General features: G+C 43.3%; 1 protein-coding gene across 5 annotated transcripts in view; it reads right to left on the reverse strand.

The window, feature by feature from the left end:
- DCC (DCC netrin 1 receptor) overlaps nucleotides 1-24,271 on the reverse strand; it is a 1,000,213-nt gene that overhangs the window by 723,264 nt on the left and 252,678 nt on the right. The window contains exon 1 of one of the 5 annotated variants that reach the window (XM_068251346.1): nucleotides 5,166-5,245. The exons of the other annotated variants lie outside the window; for them this stretch is intronic. The gene's annotated coding sequence lies outside the window, so the exon portion shown is untranslated. Of the gene's footprint in view, nucleotides 1-5,165; nucleotides 5,246-24,271 lie in introns of those variants that run through there. 5 annotated transcript variants of the gene reach the window in all.

Here is a 24,271-nt window from a genome sequence, read left to right on the forward strand (position 1 = left end):
GGCATGTTTAGAAAATCTCTCTAAACATGCCTTTAGGGCTGGTGCACACAGAGACGGTTTTTTGGTGTTTTTGCAGCCGCTTGCGGCTGCGGATACGCTTGGCCAATGTATCTCAATGGGGTGGTTCACACCAGAGCGGGAGGTGTTTTGCTGAAATGCATACTTCCGGGGTGAGGCATTTTTTGGATTGCGGAGGCGTTTCTGCCTCCAATGTAAAGTATAGGAAAAACGCAAACCGCTCTGAAAAACGGCAGCTGAAAAACGGTTTTGCAGGCGTTTTTGTTACAGAAGCTATTCAGTAACAGCTTTACTGTAACAATATATGAAATCTACTACACCAAAAACGCTTCCCAAAACCACAAAATGCTAGGTGAAACGCTACAGAAAAATAAGAAAAAGCGTTTCAAAATCTGCTAGCATTTTGCAGATCTGCTAGCGGGTTTCTGGTGTGCACCGGGCCTTAGACACTATTTTGTCGTCAGACTTTGCAACTGCTGTTCAGGAAATGCTGTTGAAAACAAAGCAAAACCCTGAGAATTCCCCATGAGGAGATGAACTGCCCCAAAACCTGTCGGTTCTGGCAGATATTAACTGTTATCTTTTTTCGCAATAGTGGTCCTTTAAGGTGAAAAATAAGTACGTTGAGATAATTCATGAGAAAAGCTTTGTGAATAAACCCCTTATGTGCAGTTTACTAGTTGAACTACCAGAATCGACACGCAGCATAACAAAGATCTCGGAGTCGCAGAATCTGAACTCCCTCCCGCACGATCCGCTCACATTACAGAATAATTTGGGAGATAGTAATTGGCATTCCGCGCGCCGCACCACCTGGCCCTCTGGCCAAACAAACACGCCTGGTGCGGGAAACATCCCCAAATATTTACAAATTAGGAAGAAGTGTGAGCGGATAAACAGTCATTAGAGGCCGGGATTATGCGGCATCACACACACATGGCGGCTGTTGCTGTGACTGCGCATTCAGGGACACAAAAATGTTAAGTTGTCTATTAGAGGGATGACCCCGGACAGCCGCGTGTGAAGGCAGACGCGGGCGTGACATGCAGCCTGCATAATAATCGCCTCTTACAGAATAGGCCGAATCAGGCTCAATAGACAACACATATGGCTCTATGCACTGAGAAAATTGCCATCATCAAAGCGGCCCTGACAAAGGCTGACTGGGTGAGGATGGGCTGGAGGGGAAGGAAACATTAACAAAGAAAGCTACTGCAACCACTGTACTATATCAGCAGCTACAATGTATGCACAGTGTAATGCTCAGCATCCTCCGAGGACGGAATAAACATATTGCTACTGTGTTTCCCCGAAAACAGGACAGTGTCTTATATTAATGTTTGCTCTAAAAGATGTACTAGGGCTTATTTTCAGGGGATGTCTTATATTTCCATCAGGAAGTATATCTCAGCAGAACATTTCTTGTTCCTTTGTACTGTGCTGTTCCTGGATTTGAAGGTAAGCTACTCCACTGATCAGGCACCTGCCCTGTCATCCCTGCACACAGCTGATAACCTTGCTGTGTGCTGGGAGAGCAGGACCGGTGCCCAATCGGCACTGCAGCTGTGTCCCCGCTTGCTGCCCCACCTCTTCCTCCTCTTCAACTTCCGCTAGGGCTTATTTTCGGGGTAGGGCTTATATTTCAAGCATGCTAGAAATTCCAGCTAGAGGTAATTTTCAGGGTAGGTCTTATTTTCAGGGAAAGAGGGTAGATTGAAGACCTAGAATTTCTGTAGGCATAAAGTCACTTTTCTGGTCATCACATGATCACCATTGTGAACCATATTGGTGGCGTAGTAGTTAGCACTTTCGCCTTGCAGAGCAGGGTCCCCGGTTTGCATCCCAGCCAGGGCACCATCTGCATAGAGTTTGTACGTTCTTCCCGTGTCTGTGTGGGTTTCCTCTGGGCACTCTGGGTTCCTCCCACACCCCAAAAACATACAGATAAGTTAATTGGCTTCCCCTTAAATTGGCCCTAGACTATGATGCATGCTCTACATGATACATACATAGACAATGACTATGGCAGGGATTAGATTGTGAGCCCCTCTGAGGGACAGTTAGTGACAAGACAATATACTCTGTACAGCGCTGTGGAAGATATCAGCACTATATAAATACTAAATAATAATATTAACAAAGCTGACAGTAAAGCTTACATTGTCATGCAGGCTAGGGCTAGTCGCAGGTGGTTTGCTGGTAATATTGTACAACGAGCAATACACTTGCAATTACTTTCTATGGGCCATGGAAGATCTGGCAATCGTTCCACATTTGTGTTTTTGAAAAAGCCTAACACTGTACATTATTTGTAGACTACAGGTAGAGTGTCACTTTAAATGACAACTGAAGTGAGAGGTATATGGAGGCTGACATATTTATTTCCTTTTAAGCAATACCAGTTGCCTGGCAGCCCTGCTGATCCTCTGCCTCTAATACTTTTAGCCATTGTCCCTGAACAAGCATGCAGCAGATCAGGTGTTTCTGACATTATTGTCAGATCTGACAAGACTAGCTGCATGCTTGTTTCTGGTGTGATTCAGTTACTGCTACAGCCAAATAGATCAGAAGTGCTGCCAAGCAAATGGTATTGTTTAAAAGGAAACAAATATGGCAGCTTCCATGTTCTTCTCACTTCAGTTGTCCTTTAAAGTGGACTTGAACTCTTGCACAGGAGAGAAGGAGAACACAGAGAAATCCACCTTGTATGAGGTTACAGAGAACAGCCTGACTAATTCTCTTCTTAGCAAGCAATGAGCTAGTGTAATTTGAGCTGCCAGCTATCTGTCGTGTCTGCTGAGTTGAGAGCTAATATGTAAACACGGGAGTTTAACCCTTTCTGTGCTCCCTGCAAACCAGGAAGTAACCATTCTGGACAATCTCAGCAGGAGTTCTATAAGTTGTAACAAGGAGAAGTTTTCCTGTAAAGGTTATTATGCTGTTGCTTATCTTTTAGAGCTAAGAGGACGTTCAGAGTTCAGGTCCGCTTTAACAAGTTTCCAAGCTTGCCCGTGATGCCAAGTCCCTCGTAGCTGAGCAGCCCACAAGCCGCCGGGATCTGTTTGTCTGGTTAATATTCCTGTTAAACGCGGAGTTATGTAACGTGTTTTTCTCAGGTAGCGCTGGGCGCGGGACGCACACATGACAGCTCTGTCTGGCGGGCCCGGGCCGCTGCCTCTGAACGTTGTACATGTGTCAGTAAACACTGAACCTCGGGGAGAACCGCTCAAGCACTGTTAAAAAGTGGAAAAAGAATTCTCGGAATTGATATTTGTAAAACGACACAACCTGCTTGTTCCTGTGCGGGAATATTTTGTGATAGAATGAGGACAGGCGGCAAAGGCTGCAATCACTCCACAATCTGAGATACGGGAAATAACAGACAGAGCAGAAAAGCAGAGCTTTTACTGTATACTGTAGGGGGGGAATGCATTTAAAGTAAATAAAAACAAAATCCACTTTCTGTAAAGCCCTGGTTTAGGATCAGGTATTTATACTTAAAGGGGACCTGAACTAATGCACAGCACAGAAGGAACACACAGATTAATCTACCCTGTATGTTTTTAGAGAGTTTAGCCTGTGTAATTCCCCCTCATCTGTGACCAATCACAACTGTAATTGGATCTCTCAGCTGTGTCAGCACAGGAATCAAGCAAAAAATGGATCCGTGCTGCATGTTTGCAGCACATTTCCAGTCCGTGCAAAACGTTATGTGTCTGGAGGGGGGGGGGGGGAGGGGGGTCTGACATGCTGGAGGGGGTAGCAGCCAAGAAGGGGGCCAGCGGTGCCCCCTTCCGCACTCCTTCTTCAGCTACTTTCGTTAAAATCATTGCCTGCGAGGAACTCGCTCACTTTCTTGAGTTCCACTGCTCACCGCGTCACTTCCTGCAATGCTGCTCTCTATACTTCAGAGGGCGGCATTGCAGGAAATGACACGGTGAGCGGTGGAACAAGGAGGTGAGTGAGTTCCCCGCTTAAAAAGAAATAGACAAGACAAACTACAAAAAAGACAAGACAAATTACATTTATATTGTGTTTTTTCCTGGTGGACTCAAAGTGCCAGAGCTGCAGCCACTAGAGCACACTCTATAGATAGTAGCAGTGTTAGGGAGTCTTGCCCAATGTCTCCCACTGTATAAGTGCTGGCTTACTGAACAAGAAGAGCCGAGATTTGAACCCAGGTCTCCTATGTCAGAGGCAGAGCCTATGGCAGCCTCCACATCCCTCTCACTTCAGCGTTCCTTTAAAGGACACCCGAGGCGAAAATAAATGAATGAAATAAACGATTGTATCTATTTTCCTTCTCCTAAAAATGACTTTTTAAGATATTTCACAGTTTTATTTTATGTTTAAATCTACTTTTTAAGTTTTAACTGTTTTATTGTTTTTGCTCAATCACACAGTCATTGAAGTATGCCAGAGCTAAAATCAATCAACTATTGACCCTTTTTATCTCTTTTCTGCTCTCAGAAGCCATTTTCTGCTAGGAAAGTGTTTTATAGTTGTAATTGTTCTTATCAGTGAGGGTCACACTGTAGTCACTTCCTGTCAGGACTGAGTCAGCCACTTACATACCTGATATTTAACTCTTTCAGGCAGAGAAGTAAAAAAAGGAACACAGCATAGTTATTTGTGTGCTAGGCACTGTGCATACACATGTCTATCTCATCATGTCAGGTCACCTCGGGTATCCTTTAAACAGGAAGTGGTACTGGATAGAATACGTTTTGATTCTTTGGTCTGATTTATGAAGAGAAGTGCAAAGAGACCAGGGGCAAAATTGGGGCGGTTGCGCAGAGCAACCAATCAGAATTCCCCTTTCAGTCAACAGCTGAAACCTGATTGGTTGCTGTGGGCAACCGCTCCTGCTTCCTGTGCACCTGTCTTTACAGATCACCTCATTGCCTAACTAGAGTAGAGAGTATGGGGCCTTCTCACATTAGCAAGTCTAATCTTATTTTGTATTAATTTATGTATCTTTTTACAGCAGTATAGATCCTTATTTATGGGAAGTGTTTGGGCGACGTCTTCTAAAGAGGAACTGTCACAAAAATCTTAAAATGTAAAACACATACAAATAAGAAGTACATTTCTCCCAGAGTAAAATGAGCCATAAATTACTTCTCCCCTATGTTGCTGTCACTTACAGTAAGTAGTAGAAATCTGACATTGCCGGCAGCTTTTGGACTAGCCCATCTTCTCATAGGGGGGTTCTCAGGGTTTTCTTTATTTTTAAAAGCACTTAGTGAATGGCAGTTGCTCTGTCCAACTGCCAAAATAGTGTGCAGTGAGCAGGGAGGCTGGTCAGCATCTTTGTATAAATCATTTTCAGGGAATGTCTTTATAAAGAATAAAAGCCTTGCTGAGAATCCCCCATGGAGAGATGGACTAGCCCAAAACCTGTTGGTAATGTCAGATTTCTACTACCTACTGTAAGTGACAGTGACAGCAGCATAGGAGAAAATTAATTTATGGCTCATTTTACTCTGGAAGAAACATACTTCTTATTTGTATAGGATTTAAATTTTAAGATTTTCGCGACAGTTCCTCTTAATGATAATGAAGTAAAGAAGCAGCCCCTGTCAGGAATGACACTGCCTGTATGAGTGTTTGCTGGGCCCGGTCTCCCCGGGTTTGTCAGTGAGTGATTCATGGAGATTAAGCATGAATGACAGGCCGTGCGTTTGGGACTGTCGCCCCTCCACCCTGGAGGAGATGTGCAGCCTGGAAGTTAATTGTCTGTGATAAGCCGTTCCCTCAGCGCTCTCTGCCTTAAAGGGAACCTTCCATGGAGTTTACTGTGTGTGACTCATCACTATGCTTAGACAAGAACCGCTGGGAAAATAACCTAATAAAGAAAATTGCTTATTTTTTTATTTTTACAAATGTTATTTAATACATTATTTAGTGTTTGCCCAGTGTACAATCTTTCCCCCCTTTCCCTTTCCTATCCCTATATCACAAGTGGCGATATCTTCAGTCCAGCCAGGTGATCTCTACGGAATGTTTGGCTGCTGAGAGTATCAAAGTCAGTAGAAACAACACCTGGGCCCATATGCAATTTTTCTCCTGAGTTTTCTCCTTGGTGATATTATTAAACGTATCAATAAAATGCCATTTAAGCAGCCAGAAAGGAGGAAAATACTCAAAATAATTGTGAAAGTCCTTTTCTCCAACTTGTTGGTACTTTTTTAGTTGAAAAGTGCTGAAAAGTTATTTTAAATCGAAGATAAATAATTATCTCCTAGGAGAAAACTCAGGTGAAAACGTGAATTGCATATGGGCCCTGGTCTTCCAGAATGCTCGGGGGAGGAGAATTCTGCATAGCTAATCAGCTTAAGCTAAACATCACTAGGAAGGCGGGCAACATACCAATATACAGCAATATATAGATGTAGGAAGTGTTTCTGATGCTGAAACCATGAAAAATGATCATAAAAATTGGTATCCTGAATAATTTACTGCATTCTACTATATGTCACTACAGGGCCTCTTTAAAGTGAACCAGAGACGAAGCACCCTCATGTATTTTACCATATATATCAGTGGGAACATTAGTGAAAACACCTACCCTGCTCGCTGCTTCATTCTTCACTGCTCAGCCTGCTTGTTATCAGCCCTGATAAAATCCCCAACTGAGCATTCAGTCTGGCTTTGCTCAGGAATCATTATAGCTGAGTCATTATAGCAGAGCCAGAAGGGGGCAGGCTTGGACTTGAAGAGACATCAGAGAAGACAGACTCAGCTATAATGATTCCTGAGCAAAGCCAGACTGAATGCTCTGTCAGGGATTTTATCGGGGCTGATGAGAAGCAGGCTGAGCAGTGAAGGATGAAACAGAGAGCAGGGTAGGTGTTTTCTCTAATGTTCCCACTGATATATATGTTAAAATACATGAGCTTGCTTCGTCTCTGGTTCCCTTTAAAGGTGGTGTATACGGTTTTGTTTCGAGCGCAATGGAAATTGTCAGTGTTATATAAAGCCATAATCATAATAATAAAATTGTGTTTCGGTATAATGTTGACCAAAGCGCTGAATACAGATTGCAGATAAACTTGCCCACTCCCCGAATCGACCAGATTTTGCCCTTCCAATTATCATCAGGCGTCAAACAGCAACTTATATATCCATAGCAACCACCCATCCTTCTTTCGGAGGGATAGTCCCTTCTTGGGACCTAAATCCCCCTGTCCCTCTTTCTTCCTTATTTGCCCCTCTTTTAGGACTATTGATTAAACGTTGTCTGTTTGTATTGATCTGAGGAAGCAGGCTGGGGCCGTAAAACGCATTGTCTACAGTATAACCGTTTTTTGCACAATAAAGACTCCTTTTTCCAAACCATGTGGGTCATCTTTAGAGGTAAGAGACCTAATTCATTATATATTTATATAAGCCCCACCCCCTATAAACTACAGGACACCTCCCCCAATATCTCTACTCCAGTTACTACCTTCATACCACCTGTGACGTGTCCAATTTCCCACTACCTGTCGATTTAGTCCACTAGTAGAGATGGATCCAGGAGGAAAACGACTGCCCAGTTCCAGGAGGAGCTGGGATACCGTGTGGGAATGGTCCTTTTTCCACATGTGCATATGGTGGTTACAACCCATCTTTGTGAGCATCTGCTACCCACAATATTCCCAGTATTTTTACATGCCTGACGATACTGTCTGATGATACTGCACCATTGGGCTCCCGGTCTCCCCTTCTTCACAGGTCCAAGGATCTCCACTGCTCCTTAGAGGGGACCCCCGCCACCTGACCCACCATATATTTAATACTACCAGTACTAGTCGTTTTTGCGAAAATCAATTTTTAAAAGTGCAAAGGAAACATGTTTTTTTAAAACTCCAAAAATGACAGTGTAAAAACCATTTTTCCTTTGCTTTTTCCAAAATTGATTTGCTCAAAAAACTACAAAGTCTTTTTGAAAAATTATTTTTTATTGTCCTCTTTCCACTATTCACCGCTTAATTCAGCACAAAATGACATGAAAATTACACAAAATTGCAAAATGATGGTCCCTGATTACCTTTACAAATGAAATTAATTACAATTTTTTAAAACATTTTGCATTAAGATTTCATGTCGAAATTGCAAAATTACCATTAAAGGATACCCAAAGTGATATGTGAAATGATGAGATAGACATGGGTATGTACAGTGCCTAGCACACAAATAACTATGCGGTGTTCCTTTTATTCTTTCTCTGTCTGAAAGTGTGACCCTCACTGATGAGAAATTCCAACTATAACACTTTCTTAGCAGAAAATGGCTTCTGAGAGCGAGAAAGAGATAAAAAGGGGAATTTCTTATCAGTGAGGGTCACTTCCTGTCTGAGCCAGGACTGAGTCAGCCACTTATATACCTGATATTTAACTCTTTCAGACAGAGAAAGAAAAAAAGGAGCACAGCCTAGTTATTTGTGTGCCAGGCACTGTACATACACATGTCTATCTCATCATGTCACATCTCACTTCGGGTATCCTTTAAGCGAAATTTGTGCTCATCACTACCTATCACTACTACAAAAACAGCTATATTTCCTTCTGGCAGGTAAGGCTAGTTCTAAAAGCTTCATATTTTGTATATTTTTTAGAAAGTACAACTTGGCCAGAGGTTGAAGGTGTATGGCCCAAGTTAGAAGGAATGCTTGTCAGAAAAAATGAAAGATACAGTATGTAACTGGTGCCAGGCTGGAGACTGATTATCCATTGGAAATTTGTACTTGGATGAACATTAGTGATGTGTAATGCTACCAGCAATAACGGGTCTAGGATCGTCGTTTTCCTCATTTTTGTGTTTTTTTGTTTTGTTTGTTGTCAGATGTCAAACAGATGACAGCCTATGGGGAAGCATTGTGAGTGGGGGGTGATCACAGCAGTGCTGGGGGGCACCCATGTGAAAGCTGCCTCCTGTCAGTGGGTTACCCTGACAACCTCAGGCTACCTGGGGATAGAAAGAGCAGTCGAATGTCACGGGTCGCAGGCCGACTGAGGCGCGGCATGCAGTCGCCCTCCCTCTATCGTGGAAACCAACGCTCGCATATTCTACATTTCAAATGTGCTTCTGATCTCTGTCATATTCGTGCTTTGTATTATATTCTACTGATCGATGCCTTTTTGTTCCCCTTAAATCTGTTCGCTATTCAAGTAGAGTAGTAATAATAACAATAATAATAAAAATCCTAAGTAATACTGGGGACGTTTTTAAATCAGAAAATGACATAAAAATAAGGAATGACAATGGAAATCCAGATGTAAGCGGAGATAGCGAGAGCAATGTGGGCAGTGGGAGATTTAATTTTGATAGTGTTAGGATGTGCGGTTCATGAGAGGCAGCAGAACAAAGCGCGGCCTGTAATAATATAGGTGGAGGATTTCTCATCTGCTGCAGGATTACTGTCTGGAAACGTGCGCGGAATTCTTTTCCGATACAGTTTACATCGTAGTGAAGGCACCCAGTATGTCTATAGTACATCTATTTAACTATTTACTACATACTTTAATTACAATTCAAGGTGCTCACGCTCATGGCTGAATGCTTTCCAGGCACAACTTTTTGAATTGACCTGAGGAAGCGTGCATGTACCCGTGAAACGTGTTGGATTAACTTTTGTGACAAATAAATCTTTGTCGCAATTCACTAGATGACTATATAATACATACTTTAAAGAGACACTGAAGCGGAAAAAAAAATATGATATAATGAATTGGTTGTGTACTATGAATAATTACTAGAAGATTAGCAGCAAAGAAAATATTCTCATACTTTTATTTTCAGGTATATAGTGTTTTTTCTAACATTGCATTATTCTATAATATGTGCAGATTACACAACACTCAGCATTCAAAATGAGTCTTTCAGAGCAGTCTGTGAAGTAATGAACTCTCCTCTGGCAGAGGAAAAGTAAACAGTTTAATTACAGTTGAGATAATAAAAGTCAGATAACAGCCCTCTCCACGACTAACTTAGTCGGAGAGCTTAATAGCTTTTTTGCATAGAGATAACAACTGGAGTTTCTCAACTCTTCCTGTACTGGAAACAATTAGGCTGATGTATCTGATCTTAATGTTTTATTTCTTAGCTGTACTACACATACAAATCATAATATCATCATTTTTTTCGCTTTAGTGTCTCTTTAAGTGCAAGTAAAGGCGTTCAAGCTCATGACTGAAAGCTTTCCAGGCGCAACTTTTTGAATTGATCTGAGGAAGCGGGCAAGTGCCTGTGAAACGCGTTGTTATCTTTTGTGTCAAAAAAAATCTTTGTCCCAGTTCACTAGTGTCATATCTTGCAGAGAGGTAAGTGATTACCATATATACTGAAGTATGTCGTATATAGTCATATAGATCTACTATAGACATACCGGGCCCTCACCACAGTAACCAATCTAGGTCTAGACCTCCAAAGGAGGTATTTATAGCTTTACAGTTGTCTATTATAAAGTCTTCTAGGAGAGCGGCCATCTGCCAGCCAGATCCACCTGGATAGCCAAATGGGGACTTTTTTTTCTGTAAGCCTATAGGGATTGCAATCCACCTTGTGAGTATCACTTACTAGCATTACATCGCGCTCCTCTACCTAACGGTACTGCACCATTGGGCTCCCAGTCTCCCCCATCTTCTTTAGGGGTTGTTGAACCCATCCTAAAGACCATCAATATCTCCTTTTACATAGACTGACTGAACTGTGCGCCTGCATGGGGTTCAGCTGCCGATCGGCTTAGTATCAAACACCATTCGGGTGCAATTTAGTGCAATCGAATGGCAGAGCTTGCAACTACACATGCAGGACCGTTTCTGGCTCAAGGCACGGCTTTCCCACTAAACTTATGATTAGGAAGTCTGTAGCCTACAGTAATTGGCTTTGCATACAGCAATGATGGCTTGATAGGTTAGATACAAAAATATTGTTTCACAACGAAAAACAAGTCTATAAAGGATATAGGCATTACCAGGATCAGATGCACCACACTGGCTCAAGCTTACTTAGACCGCATAGGAAATCCTTTCTATAAGGCCCCGTTCACACTGCACGCGTTTCCAGACGCGTTTTGGAAACGCGTGCGGGAGGCCGACACGCACAACATCAGACAGTGCATAGACTGCACTGTCTGATGTTCACACTGCATGCGTTCCGGACCTGTGCGGTCTGGGAACACATGCTGCACGCATTTTTTGCAAAAACGCGCGGCTGTCCCATTTACTTTTACAGTGATGGGATTACTTCCTGTCCCGTCCTGGGACGAGCGGAAGTACATACAGCAGAGTGCGCTTTACTGTTTAAACTTCAGCTTGTCAGGAGTAGACAGGAAGTAATAAGGAGACAGGCCAGCCTGAGAAAGTGTCAGCACGGACCGAGGACTCGTGCCGGCGGACAGGTAATGTATCACTGCCGATATGCTGCGTCAGTCGATCGCCACTAACGACATGCTCCCGCCCCGTGATCGAGCATAATCTTTAGACGGAATCGATCGATTTTAGATGGAAATCGATAGATTGGTCAACATTTGTGTTATCGATTTCACAGCAGATTTGATCACAGTGATCGAATCTGCTGTATATCGGTGGGAGATCGATGCAGTGTATCGGTAGCTTTAGGGCTTTAGGCTATGGCGGTTTTCTAATTGACGCAGGCATTTTTTCACCAGTAGAGGGAGCTATCGGCCACACTGTTTCAGGAAGTTTTTTTTTTTCTTCCACTTTTTCACTGCAAAGCTGATTTCATGCAAAAATCTGGTGGGTCCCCCGTGTCCCATCCGGATCCAGCGGAGAAGATGCATCATTTTCCATCTTGATTTATCCGCGTACAAGGGACCGCGCGCCGTACACGGCTTCTCCGCCCTCCACCTCGCCAATAAGAAATAAATCTAATGGACAACTGTATCATTGCTGAAGTCAGATTAATTCTTCCCTTGCTTCGGGGCGCTACAAGTCTGCAGCAGGAAGGTTAATGTGCGTAGAGAAGTAATTCCATTGTATATAAAGTTTTATTTATTTTTATGACACCGCCGCGTGATTGATGCCGCGGCGTTGGCCGGGTTACCCAGAACTGCTCGGCTCCCGTTCCAACAGACGGAGCCTCATCCAGCATCAAAGTGTCGTGGCTTTAATGATCTGTTGAGTTAGCATACTGCCAGCCTGGAAACTGAATTATTAAAAGTGCACCTGTCAAAAGATAAATAAGAAAGCTGCCATTTGCCGACCTTCTGAAACAATGCAAATTTCCTGGCTTGCAGTGTTCATCTTTTACTTACAGTAGTTTAAAGTAATAACGTCATTATACTTAAAGAGGAACTGTTGCGAAAATCTTAAAATTTGAAACACATACAAATAAGAAGTACATTTCTCCAAGAGTAAAATGAGCCATACATTACTTTTCTCCTATGTTGCTGTCACTTACATTAAATAGTAGAAATCTGACATAACCGACAGGTTTTGGACTAGCCCATCTTCTCCTAGGGGGGTTCTCAGGGTTTTCTTTATATTTAAAAGCACTTAGTGAATGGCAGTTGCTCCGTCTAACTGCAAAAATAGTGTGCAGCGAGCAGGGAGTCTGGCCAGCATCTTTATGTAAATCTTTTTCAGGGAATGTCTTTATTAAGAATAAAGGCCATGCTGAGAATCCCCTATGGAGAGATGGACTAGCCCAAAACCTGTCGGTAACCTCAGATTTCTAATACCTACTGTAAGTGACAACAACATAGGAGAGAAGTAATTTATGGCTCATTTTACTCTGTGAGAAATGTACTTCTTATTTGTATGTGTTTTAAATTTTAAGATTTTCACAACACTTGCTCTGCAAAGTGTTATGCCCGGTGCACTATCGTAACCGCAAACGTTCGGCATTTAGAAGTGATTTTTCAAAGCGATTCTAGGCATGTGCCTAGCAATTTTCTATTTATATCTAGTGATTTTTGTAGCATTTTTGTAGAATTTTTTATGTACAGTACAGCTGCTAGTCTACTGGTTATGTAACACAAACACTTGGAAAATCACCCTGAACTAGCGCTTTTCAGAGAAATTTTCCACTTTCCTATACTTGACATTGAGGCCGAATCGCCTCAGTAATGCAGGATTCGCGTTTGCATTTTGGGAAAAATTACATTGCTCTGGTGTGATCCATCCCATAGAAAAAACATAGCCCAGCGCTTTTGAAAGCCCTGGTGTTTTAAACCGCGCTCAGAAGCGTTCTAGGGTTGCACCAGCCGTCTCTGTACATAAAGGAAACCGGAAGCTAACTGTAGAAAAACTTCCCAGCTGTGAAGGCCAAAGCGTCGCACAAAGTGTCCCTGTCCACTTTGTCACATTGGCGGGACACAAATATTGTTCTAATCACAAAGTGTGTCTGGGAAGGAGAAGCTCCTGCACATGTCTAATGGTCTCAATCATCAGGAGACAATGGAAACATCATGATTTCTTCCTCCATGTGACTATGGGGGAGACTTCTGCCTGCCGTCAGGGCCCACTGGACCATCCCATGGCTATTCCAACGCTGCTAATGTCATTCAGAGCTTTGCAGGTGCTTGCAATGCGGCTACAGGGATTAGCAGCCATCAGCAAGCCATGAAAGGCTCCTTCCCAGAATCCTTTGCTGTTTCATTAGCTGCTCAGAGCAACATGCGAGAGAGCCGGGGCTGGCTGATAACGATTTTCCTCTCCAGCTGCAGAAAGGTCAGAGGTGAGCCTGGCTGATCTGCCAGCATGGCCAGTTACCAGCGGATCGATAGGCGTTCCGGACGGCCATCATCATCACTCCATGATGTGTCCGAACAGACAGTAACTGCCTGTCTGCAGAATGGGGGCCTTGCAACACAAGCCTCATTAAAGAGACACTGAAGCGAAAAAAAATATGATATAGTGAATTGGTTGTGTACTATGAATAATTACTAGAAGATTAGCAGCAAAGAAAATATTCTCATACTTTTATTTTCAGGTATATAGTGTTTTTTTCTAACATTGCATCATTCTATAATATGTGCAGATTACACAACACTCAGCATTAAAAATGAGTCTTTCAGAGCAGTCTGTGAAGTAATGACCTCTCCTCTAGCAGAGGAAAAGTAAATAGTCCAGGAACAGTTGAGATAATAAAAGTCAGATAACAGCCCTCTCCACGACTAACTTAGTCGGAGAGCTTAATGGCTTGTTTGCATAGAGATAACAACTGGAGTTTCTCAACTCTTCCTGTACTGGAAACAATTACACTGATGTATCTGATCTTAATGTTTTATTTCTTAGCTGTGCTACACATACAAATCATAATATCATCATTTTTTTTTCGCTTCAGTGTCTCTTTAAAACCAACTTCTCCACAATTGTTTTATTCTATTCCCTTTTTTTTTCCTAAGCTAACTCTCTATTTTGTGTGGCTATAGAAATACCTTCTGCTGTTGTGGACGGAAGCGGGAAAAAAGGGCGCAGGCCGCTAGTGGACAAAAAGGGCACCACCATTCACTCTCATAATAAATAACGTTTAATGGGCGCCGAGCAGGAAAAAAGGGCGCAGGACATAAATAACGTTTACAAACGGCGCCAGGAGATTTTTAATGATTTATAACTGTGCTTGTGGTGATTTACGTTTATAAAATGCACCCGTGCCGAATAACGTTTATAAAAATACTAAACATATTAATCTTATTTAACTAATTAAAACATTATTTAAAGTTTTATCCCTTACTGTTTGTATAACATTATTATTCACAAAATAAAGCGATCAGTACGTAACGTAAATTGCTAAATATTTTTTGCATCCACAATTAGTAAAACATTATTATCCACATAATAAAGGGGTGTCTTAGGTTTAGGCACCACCAGGGGGGTCTTAGGTTTAGGCACCAACAGGGGTGTCTTAGGTTTAGGCACCACCAGGGGGGTCTTAGGTTTAGGCACCAACAGGGGGGTCTTAGGTTTAGGCACCAACAGGGGGGTCTTAGGTTTAGGCACCAACAGGGGGGTCTTAGGTTTAGGCACCAACAGGGGGGTCTTAGGTTTAGGCACCAACAGGGGGGTCTTAGGTTTAGGCACCAACAGGGGGGTCTTAGCTTTAGGCACCAACAGGGGGGTCTAGGGGTTAGGGGTAGGTACAGGGAGGGTTACTTAGGCACCAACAGGGGGGGTCTTAGGTTTAGGCACCAACAGGGGGGTCTAGGGGTTAGGGATAGGTACAGGGAGGGTTCTGTGTAAGAGTAGGCTTAGGTATAGTTTTAGTAAAATTTTAGTAATAATTACTAATGTTTTACAACACTTATTACGAACGTAGTTATATTTATATCATCGTTATAAAGAATATTTTCAGATTTTATTATAAGAACAAACCGTAAATAAAGGTTATTCACAATAATATAGAATTATAACAATTAAACATATATTATTGTTTTTTTAATAAACGTAATTATAAGTTTAACTTTAGAAACAGGGAAGATTAACGTTTTCACAATTTCCGATTTCATAAACATTATTTAATGATTTATAATTTTGTTAAACATTATTTGTAAACGAAATATAGCACACTATTTTTATAAACCCTATTAATGATTAATTATTATTTAGGGTTTACACCCCGCGCCCTTTTTGTACGTACGCGTTGTGGACACCTCTGTTGCCAACTGCTGATGTACATCAACTGGAAAATGTGAAGAAGGGACTGGATGTCTCTCTAAAGCTACTCGGTTATTATTATTAGTTAGTATTTACTGTATATATAGTTCATGGTCTTGTCACTTAAAGAGGAACTCCAGTGAAAATAATGTAATATAAAAAGTGCTTAATTTTTACAATAATTATGTATAAATGATTAAGTCAGTGTTTGCTCATTGTAAAATCTTTCCTCTCCCTGAATTACATTCAGACATTTATCACATGGTGACATTTTTACTGCTGGCAGGTAATGTCAGTGGAAGGAGATGCTGCTTGATTTTTTGGCAGTTGGAAACAGCTGTTATTTCCCACAATATAACAAGGCTCCCACAGTGTGATGTCAGAACCATGGTCCTGACATCACACTGTGGGAGGGGTTTAACCACAATATCAGCCATACAGAGCCTCAGATGATCCGTTTCAGAAAAGGTAAAGATTTCTCATGGGAAAGGGGGTATCAGCTACTGATTGGGATCTTGGTTACGGTTTCTCTTTAAAGCGGACCTGAACTCAGAACTTGCTCTAAAAGAAACGCAGCAGCATAATAACCTTTACAGAAAAACATTTCTTTGTTGCAGCTGATACAAATCCTGCAATAAATCTGCAGTGTGTCTACTTCCTGCTTTCAAGGAAGCAGACACATTGCTAACATCCTGTGTTTACACTTTAGCTGCCATCGACCATGAGACAGATCTCTCTCTGGTCATATCTGATCAGAGAGTGATGTATTGGCTGCCTACATACCAATTTCCGCTAGATTATGAAATCTATCAGATATTGGCCTAGTGCCTGTTGGGTACCCCCCCCCCCCCCCCTTGTGAACAGTATTAAAGGCTTGCCTCACCTGGCATGACTCCTGGCCTACTCCAGTGGCCAACATCACAGCAAGCGCCAGTACCACGTGGCACAGGTGCACGTAGCAACGTCACTATATTCGCCGGTTTCACGTGATACATCAGAGGTCAGAAGTCGATCCGAGGGAGAGGTAAGCCTTCATACACTGCACCCAGGCACGGGGAGACACTGACACACTCGGAGACACTGGCCATGGTTTGACCGAGATTTTGTCAGCATTCCTGATCGATCATTTTGACCAATTTCATACCACCCAACTTTTTGAGATAAGAATGAGGGTAACAGGGATACAGAGGTGCCAGAAGAATAACAATGTCTACAAAGTTTAACATTTGTGTAGACAGTGGTGGACTTATCTCATCCAACCAGGCACAAGATGGGCCAACAAAGTCTAGCAGAACAAATTTATTTACATACTCCAGGGGAAAATGCAACGCGCATCACAGGTATGACCTCGCTTCATCAGGCAATAGGTAGGAGCAGGTAGAGTGCAGGTCTGTAGCTGGGCCGAGCGCCTCGGGCAGGTGGAGGGGTGTCATTCCCTTTTACTGATCTACGGAGAGCGACTTCTTAATCCTGAATGGAGTCAGGACTAATCTCCCCACTTGCTATTACAGTGGTTTCCTTTGAGGTAACCCTGCTTTGTGAGTATATTTGTATTTACTCTACCAACTTCATCCCATATCACCAGTCTATGGTATGCTACACTATATTTGGCACGTGGTGTCCCGATCTTTATTCGAGATAAGAAAGAGGTACACTTAAGCCATGCCCCTGACACACCTCTAACCACGCCCCTGGCACACCTATAGTCATGCATACCATAAAGATTTGATAAGAAAAATATTCCGGTTTATAATTCAAACCACACGGGTCCTTACTATCCTTGTTCAATTACCTTCATTTAACATTTGAAAATAAGAAAAATATCAATTTAAAGGGTTGGAATAAATTTTAGAGTCAGTTTCACACATTTTACAGCAGAAAAATACATAAAGTTACATAGATTTGTATATCAGTCCTGAAAGAGGGACAAATGAGGAGGAAAGAGGGACAGGGTTCCCAAAGAGAGAATGTCGCTCCAAAAGAGGGACAGTTGAGAGCTATGCAATTTGGTCCAAAAATGAAAAATCGATTGTGCAGCTATGTGACGGCAACGATTTTCCTCCAAGTCGATAAAATGATTGAATCAGCAAACATAATCCAAACACATGAAGAGTACCCACTGCCAAGCAATCTGTAGTGAGAAAAATATCCTTTGAAATGTACATGAAAAAAAAGAGAAAGGAGCAGTAAAGACTGACTTCCCTCTGTGATTTGGGGACCCTCAGGTTGCTGCCGTCTTCCTGAAGTCCCGGGTGGCGCTGCGCTGTCCACTTGCAGATCTCAGGAGAAGAGTCCCTGTCATTTATCAGGAGCCTCAGCACGCAGAGCGTATCCTGGGGATTTGCGCTTTGTGGTCTCCAAGCTCTTGGGGCTGATTTATGAAGCACTTTCGCCATAAAAAGATCAGATGAGTTGTAGACGGCCAGCAGCATCGCTGTATATCACGACAGAGGAAGCGGCCTAAGTGGATAACCTGGCTTCTTACGGCATCATGAGCCAATAGTAGTTACTGGGAGCCCACATGATTTTATTACCCTGCACTGTTACAGGGTTACATCCAATATCACTGCAGACTTTCCATCACGACTTCCATAAAGACGTTCAGGGCCCGGTGCCATGACGAAGGGATAAAATCACTTTACTTATTTTTTTCTTTTTTTTTTACTTTAGATATCCAATTGGATTCAGGCAAATTTCTATTTAAAACAAAATCTGTTAAACTCGATTGTGTATTCTCACTCTTTAGAGCATTGAGCCCTTAAGAATACCATCTAATAGCTCAGTAATTACAAAGCACAGATGCTACCTTTACTGTGTGAAATGAGCATTTTGTTTTTGATCACATGACCAGGAATACGGACACTAAAAGGATTCCCAAAGCCGAAGTGGGTTGTTCAGATTTACTTACCTGGGGCGAATTTGAGGTAAAGCTACAAAGGCCATGGCCTAGGGCACCATGAAGCAAGGGGCGGGCAGTGGGCTTGCACACTAAGGGCTCATTTCCACTAGTTCTGCATCAGTTTTTTCTGGATCCAGATTTCTGGCAATGGGAAACAATGCGTGATGCAGAAATCTGCAAATTGCGTTTAGTGGAAATAGGCCCATAGACATTCATTGTAGTCAATTTTTCTGCATCCAGAATCCGTGTCTGCAGCCCAGTCTGCAGCCCATTGCTTCCACAGGGGCAAGCAGTGGGACACCCTCCAAGCACAGCACAAAACAGGGAAGGACAGGTAAGTACACAGGATGGGGGGAGCACAAGACTAGAGGACAGGACCAGGGGAACAAATGGGAAAGCGGGAGCACAGCACAAGGCAGTTGGGGGAGGCGGGGTTTGGTGACAGTGGGCCTTGTGCGGGATAATGTCCAAATCCGGCCCTGTCCTCTACAGAATATCAGGTCCCTCGCTGTACTCCCTTTTCCTCCAGTGTGCCGCTGCCCCCTCCACAAGCACACTGATCATTGCTACTACTGTTACTACTGTTCAGTTGGTGCGCCTCCTCGATCGCGCTCCATTGCAGACTCACTGGTGTGAATGCATTATATCAATAACACAGGATCTCTCGGGTCTCCGTTTCCTAATCAGGCAAAACAAAAAATGTCCGTTTTACGTTGTAACATGATAATGTGGGAAACAGTAAATTCGGGCGCCTGAGGCAGGTGGATAAAAAGGGCGCCGCCATTCACTCCCATAATGGGCGCCCAACAGGAAAAAAGGGCGCCAGAGAACAATAACGTTTTACAAGCGGCACCCGGAGACTTTTAATGTTTTATAACTGCTTCTCATGATTACACATTATTTATTGATTTATAATTTTTTAAACATTATTTTTAAACGAAAAACAGTACAATATTTTTCAAACGTTATTAATGCTTATCACAGGGGGGTCTTAGGTTTAGGCACCACCAGGGGGGTCTTAGGGTTAGGCACCACCAGGGGGGTCTTAGGGTTAGGCACCACCTGGGGGGTCTTAGGGTTAGGCACCACCTGGGGGGTCTTAGGGTTAGGCACCACCAGGGGGGTGGTTAGGGTTAGTGATGGGCGAACACCTGGATGTTCGGGTTCGGGAAAGTTCGCCGAACATGGCCGAGATGTTCGGCATGTTCGGGCCGAACCCCGAACTTTCCGAACATCCAGCTTTTGGGGGCCATATGGGGTCGCAGGCATAAGGGGGGAGCATGCCCCGATCGCGGGGGGGGTCGGAAATTCCCCCCACCCCCTCCGCTAGCGCTCCCCCCTCTGCCCGCTTCCCCATTCAAAAGTTTAAGCAAAGTACCTGTAGTGGATGGCCTGGCAGTGGGCGGCACTGTGGAGTGAAGAGGAGGAGTCCGGAGAGTGACGAGTTGAGGGAGGCCGGGCAGCGGGCGTGAGGTCAGAGAAAGGGCGGAAGTACCACAAGGGTACTTCTGCTGAACCGCCCGCTGCCCGGCCTCCCTCAACTCGTCACTCTCCGGACTCCTCCTCCTCACTCCACAGTGCCGCCCACTGCCAGGCCATCCACTACAGGTACTTTGCTTAAACTTTTGAATGGGGAAGCGGGCAGAGGGGGGAGCGCTAGCGGAGGGGGTGGGGGGAATTTCCGACCCCCCCCGCGATCGGGACATGCTCCCCCCTTATGCCTGCGACCCCATAGGGGGGCAGTATTCGGCCGAACAGGGCCCTGTTCGGCCGAACAGGGGCCCTGTTCGGCCCTGTTCGGCGGCCATTAGAAGTTCGGGGCGAACCCGAACTTAAAAGGCCGAACACCATCAGGTGTTCGGCCGAACGCGAACATCACCCGAACAGGGTGATGTTCTGCAGAACCCGAACAGTGGCGAACACTGTTCGCCCAACACTAGTTAGGGTTAGGCACCACCTGGGGGTCTTAGGGTTAGGCACCACCTGGGGGGTCTTAGGGTTAGGCACCACCTGAAGGGTCTTAGGTTTAGGCACCACCAGGGGGGTCTTAGGTTTAGGCACCACCAGGGGGGTCTTAGAGTTAGGCACCACCAGGGGAGTCTTAGGTTTAGGCACCACCAGGGGGGTCTTAGGGTTAGGCACCACCTGGGGGGTCTTAGGGTTAGGCACCACCTGAAGGGTCTTAGGTTTAGGCACCACCAGGGGGGTCTTAGGTTTAGGCACCACCAGGGGGGTCTTAGAGTTAGGCACCAACAGGGGAGTCTTAGAGTTAGGCACCACCAGGGGAGTCTTAGGTTTAGGCACCACCAGGGGAGTCTTAGGTTTAGGCACCACCAGGGGGCTCTAGGGCTTAGGGGTAGGTACAGGAAGGGCTCTATATGAGAGTAGGGTTAGGTATAGCTTTAGTAAAATTCTTATTAATCTTTTATAAAACATTATTATACATTTCACTTTTTAAACAGGGAAGATTAACGTTTTTACAATTGCCGATTTCATACACATTATTTAATGATTTATAACTTTATAAAACATTATTTTTAAACGAAATATAGCACAATTTTTTTTTTAAACGTTATCCATGCTTATCGTTTAAAACCCTGCGCCCTTTTTTCCCGACGCCCTTTTTTAACGTACGCGATAATGTGAAGCAGCTGATACTGAGAAACAGGGACAACTAGGGCACTTCAGTCCCCCTCTAACCCATGTCTTGGACTGTCACCTGGTTTGGGAAGAGACCTCTTGAGTAGGGACGCTCTTTCGGAATCCGTGGAATTGAAATTTCCGCATTTGCGATCAGAAATCTGCATTTCCGATCGGAATTCGGAAAACAGAAATTGAAATTCTGCGGAAATCCAATTTGCCGCACCTCTGTAATTTTAGCCCAATCACAGAACTCGGAAGCATTGGACCAATCAATGTTTCAGCAAAAATCGTATCACCGCAGTCATTTTCGACCACTCACAAGACTTTCCGTTTTCTGATTTTATGTTTTTCCGATTTTTTTGAATCCACTGATTAAAAAAAAAAATGACTTATTAAATACTCCTCTCAACCGTTGGAAAAACTGAAAATCGGCAACGGAAAAATGGAAATCGGCATTGGCGGCCATCGGAGTTTCCGCAGTATTGGAAATGAGCCTTTATGACCATCCCTGTGTTTTGCTTGTGATATAGACTATATACAGAATAGAATATGAACAGGTTTTCGTTCTCATCGCTCCTTATGTATTTATTTATTGTACACTTCTGCATATTATGTTGGCGTTTTAAAAATAGAAGATATTTTTGAATGGTCCAGAGTTCATAAATCGCACCTACAGAGAGCCCCTCCCTATATATATAAAAAATGAATAACTTTTATGCATTTAACCAAAATTAAAACGAAAACTAAACAAAACACCCATTTTCCAAATGGAGCCATCTATAGGCTGGGTTCACATATGACATAGCATGAAAGGCTAAGTTTCATGTCACGTTTTAAGTTAATGTTGTTTGCTTTTTATTGGCGTTTTTACTGCGTTTTTAGTACGTTTGCAGTGCGTTTTCATGCGTTTTGGGTGCATTTTTATGCGTCTGCAGTTCACATATACAAAACGCACATGCGTTTTGTATGCGTTTTTATATTTCCATTTATGCAAGTCACTTGGAAGACAACAGGAAGTGAAAATACAGCAAAAAAATATTTTTTTAGAGAAAAATGCATATAAAAACTTATGGAAATCACATGAAAAACGCACACCATTGCATTCCCATTGACTTTCATTATGTGTATTTTATTAAAGTTCCTGCATATTATGCAACAAAACCAGCATTTTCGGAACGCATACTGTAAATCGCAGGTCTCTGCGTTTTTTTTCTGCGACCCATTGACTGACACTGCTGCATAAAACACAGCGTTTTACGCAACGCTAGCGTTTCTGCTATGTGTGCACCCAGCCTCTGTCTTTTGCTGTCAGATGAGCCTTTTTTTTATTTTCGAGAGCTGATGGGAGCCGTACGCTGATCTTTCTGAGCAGGCTTCTGCGTGTTATTTTCCCATCCCATCAAAGTCACCGGAGGCATTAAAGGAATACGCCAGATGAAATCTCGCTGGGATGCTCAGCCATGACCTGAAGAAGCTAAGCTCTACAGGCGGAGAGATTTCATTACATCCGTACCGCCGACTTGTTACTGCAAAACCTACGACAGCTCTGGGGTCTAAAGTCTTCCATTTATCTATCCGGGAAGATTGTAGAGGACTACCAAGAGAGTCTCTCGTAGCTCCGTTCCAGACCTGACCCGTGGGTTTTATTTAAAGGTGCTCCGAGTTGGTTTTGAAATGAGAAACCAGCTCCGTGATCCATCCCTATGAACTCAATCTGATAAAGTGACCCCGCCACCTGGACAGCCACTCCAATCAAGGCTTTGCTGCAAAGAGAGTCTTCTAAAGTTACATAGAGCTCCTACTTTTATTTAAGACCGTGTTCTTATTAAACGCCTACGACGGCTGTACATCCTCAGCTCATCTGACACCTTCAAATCCATAAATCTGAGCTAAATTAGTTCTGCTGTACAGAAAAGAGTTACAGTATTTCATTACACATATGGAGCATACCATACTTGTCCATCTTCTGGTGATTTATGTTGTTTTCTCCATATAGTCCACCTTCCTTTTCTTGAAGGTGGACACCTTGGCCAACTGTTATAAGCCGTTGCTTTTACAAAAATATCAAAAAGAATGCCCATTTCTAAGCATTGTAGCCTAACAAGAAAGAAAATGGTAAATGGATAGTAGGATGGATGAGGATAAGTGTTTAGCGTTCCTACCGTCCATCTATAAGGTCCTAGGCAGGTATAGCGTATGTGGCCGTCTTAGATTTAGATTATTGGCTAGAGCAATTGTCCCGATCGACTACTGAATGAAATGTGTGAGTACAGGTCTACCGTCTGCTCCTTAGTGATCCGGAGGGACAAGTCCACCCCCGTGAAAAAAAACAAAAAAAACTGTATCTTGATTTGAAGCTCCAAACATGACTTTTGCCCCTACCTTACAGAAATATAAAACTAACTAGCACACACACTGCCCAATGTTATTATTATTGTTTTTTATTTATATAACACCAACATCTTCTGTAGCGCTGTACATAATACAAAGCAAAAGCAGGAAAGAAGAGGGACATCTTGGCATGTGGCATTAAGCTGTGTGATATGAATGCATTGAAGTCAATGCACAACCCAGAAAATTTAAATTTGTTGGAAGCAGCGTTGCGGCACAACGCAAATATGACAGGGAGGCTAGGAATACCAGGGATGTTCCTCCTATCCAGCAGGGAGTATGTCACTGGGCGAGGGGCGGCGAAGGGCATGCAGGGGCCATGAAAGCAATGTGTGGGTCTATGCATGTCAGTACACTCTACCACAGGGTGATATAATTTGATTTTTTGGGGTGTTTCGGCGCTATGCAAAGAGGCCGGAGCAACACATCGCTCTAGCCAGGTACAAAACCGGCTTCTTAAAGACAGGTCCATCGGAGAATGGAGATTACAGGAAATGCAGCAGTTAGTGGCTACTGGTCAGAGGTCCTTAACGATATAAAGTCATCCTGCCGCTTGACAGATGAGCTCAACGTTCTGAGCAGGTGACACTTTCTCTTCCTCCCGGCACTGGCTCTTCATAAGATCAGCCGCGTCTAATGTAATATTTATGCCTGCGGCACTTATAGACAGCATGTGCTTTGTGTTGCCAAAATGTGAAGGCTGGTAGTTGTCCAA

This window comes from Hyperolius riggenbachi, chromosome 1 (genome assembly GCF_040937935.1).
Source record: "Hyperolius riggenbachi isolate aHypRig1 chromosome 1, aHypRig1.pri, whole genome shotgun sequence".
Lineage (NCBI taxonomy): Eukaryota > Metazoa > Chordata > Amphibia > Anura > Hyperoliidae > Hyperolius > Hyperolius riggenbachi.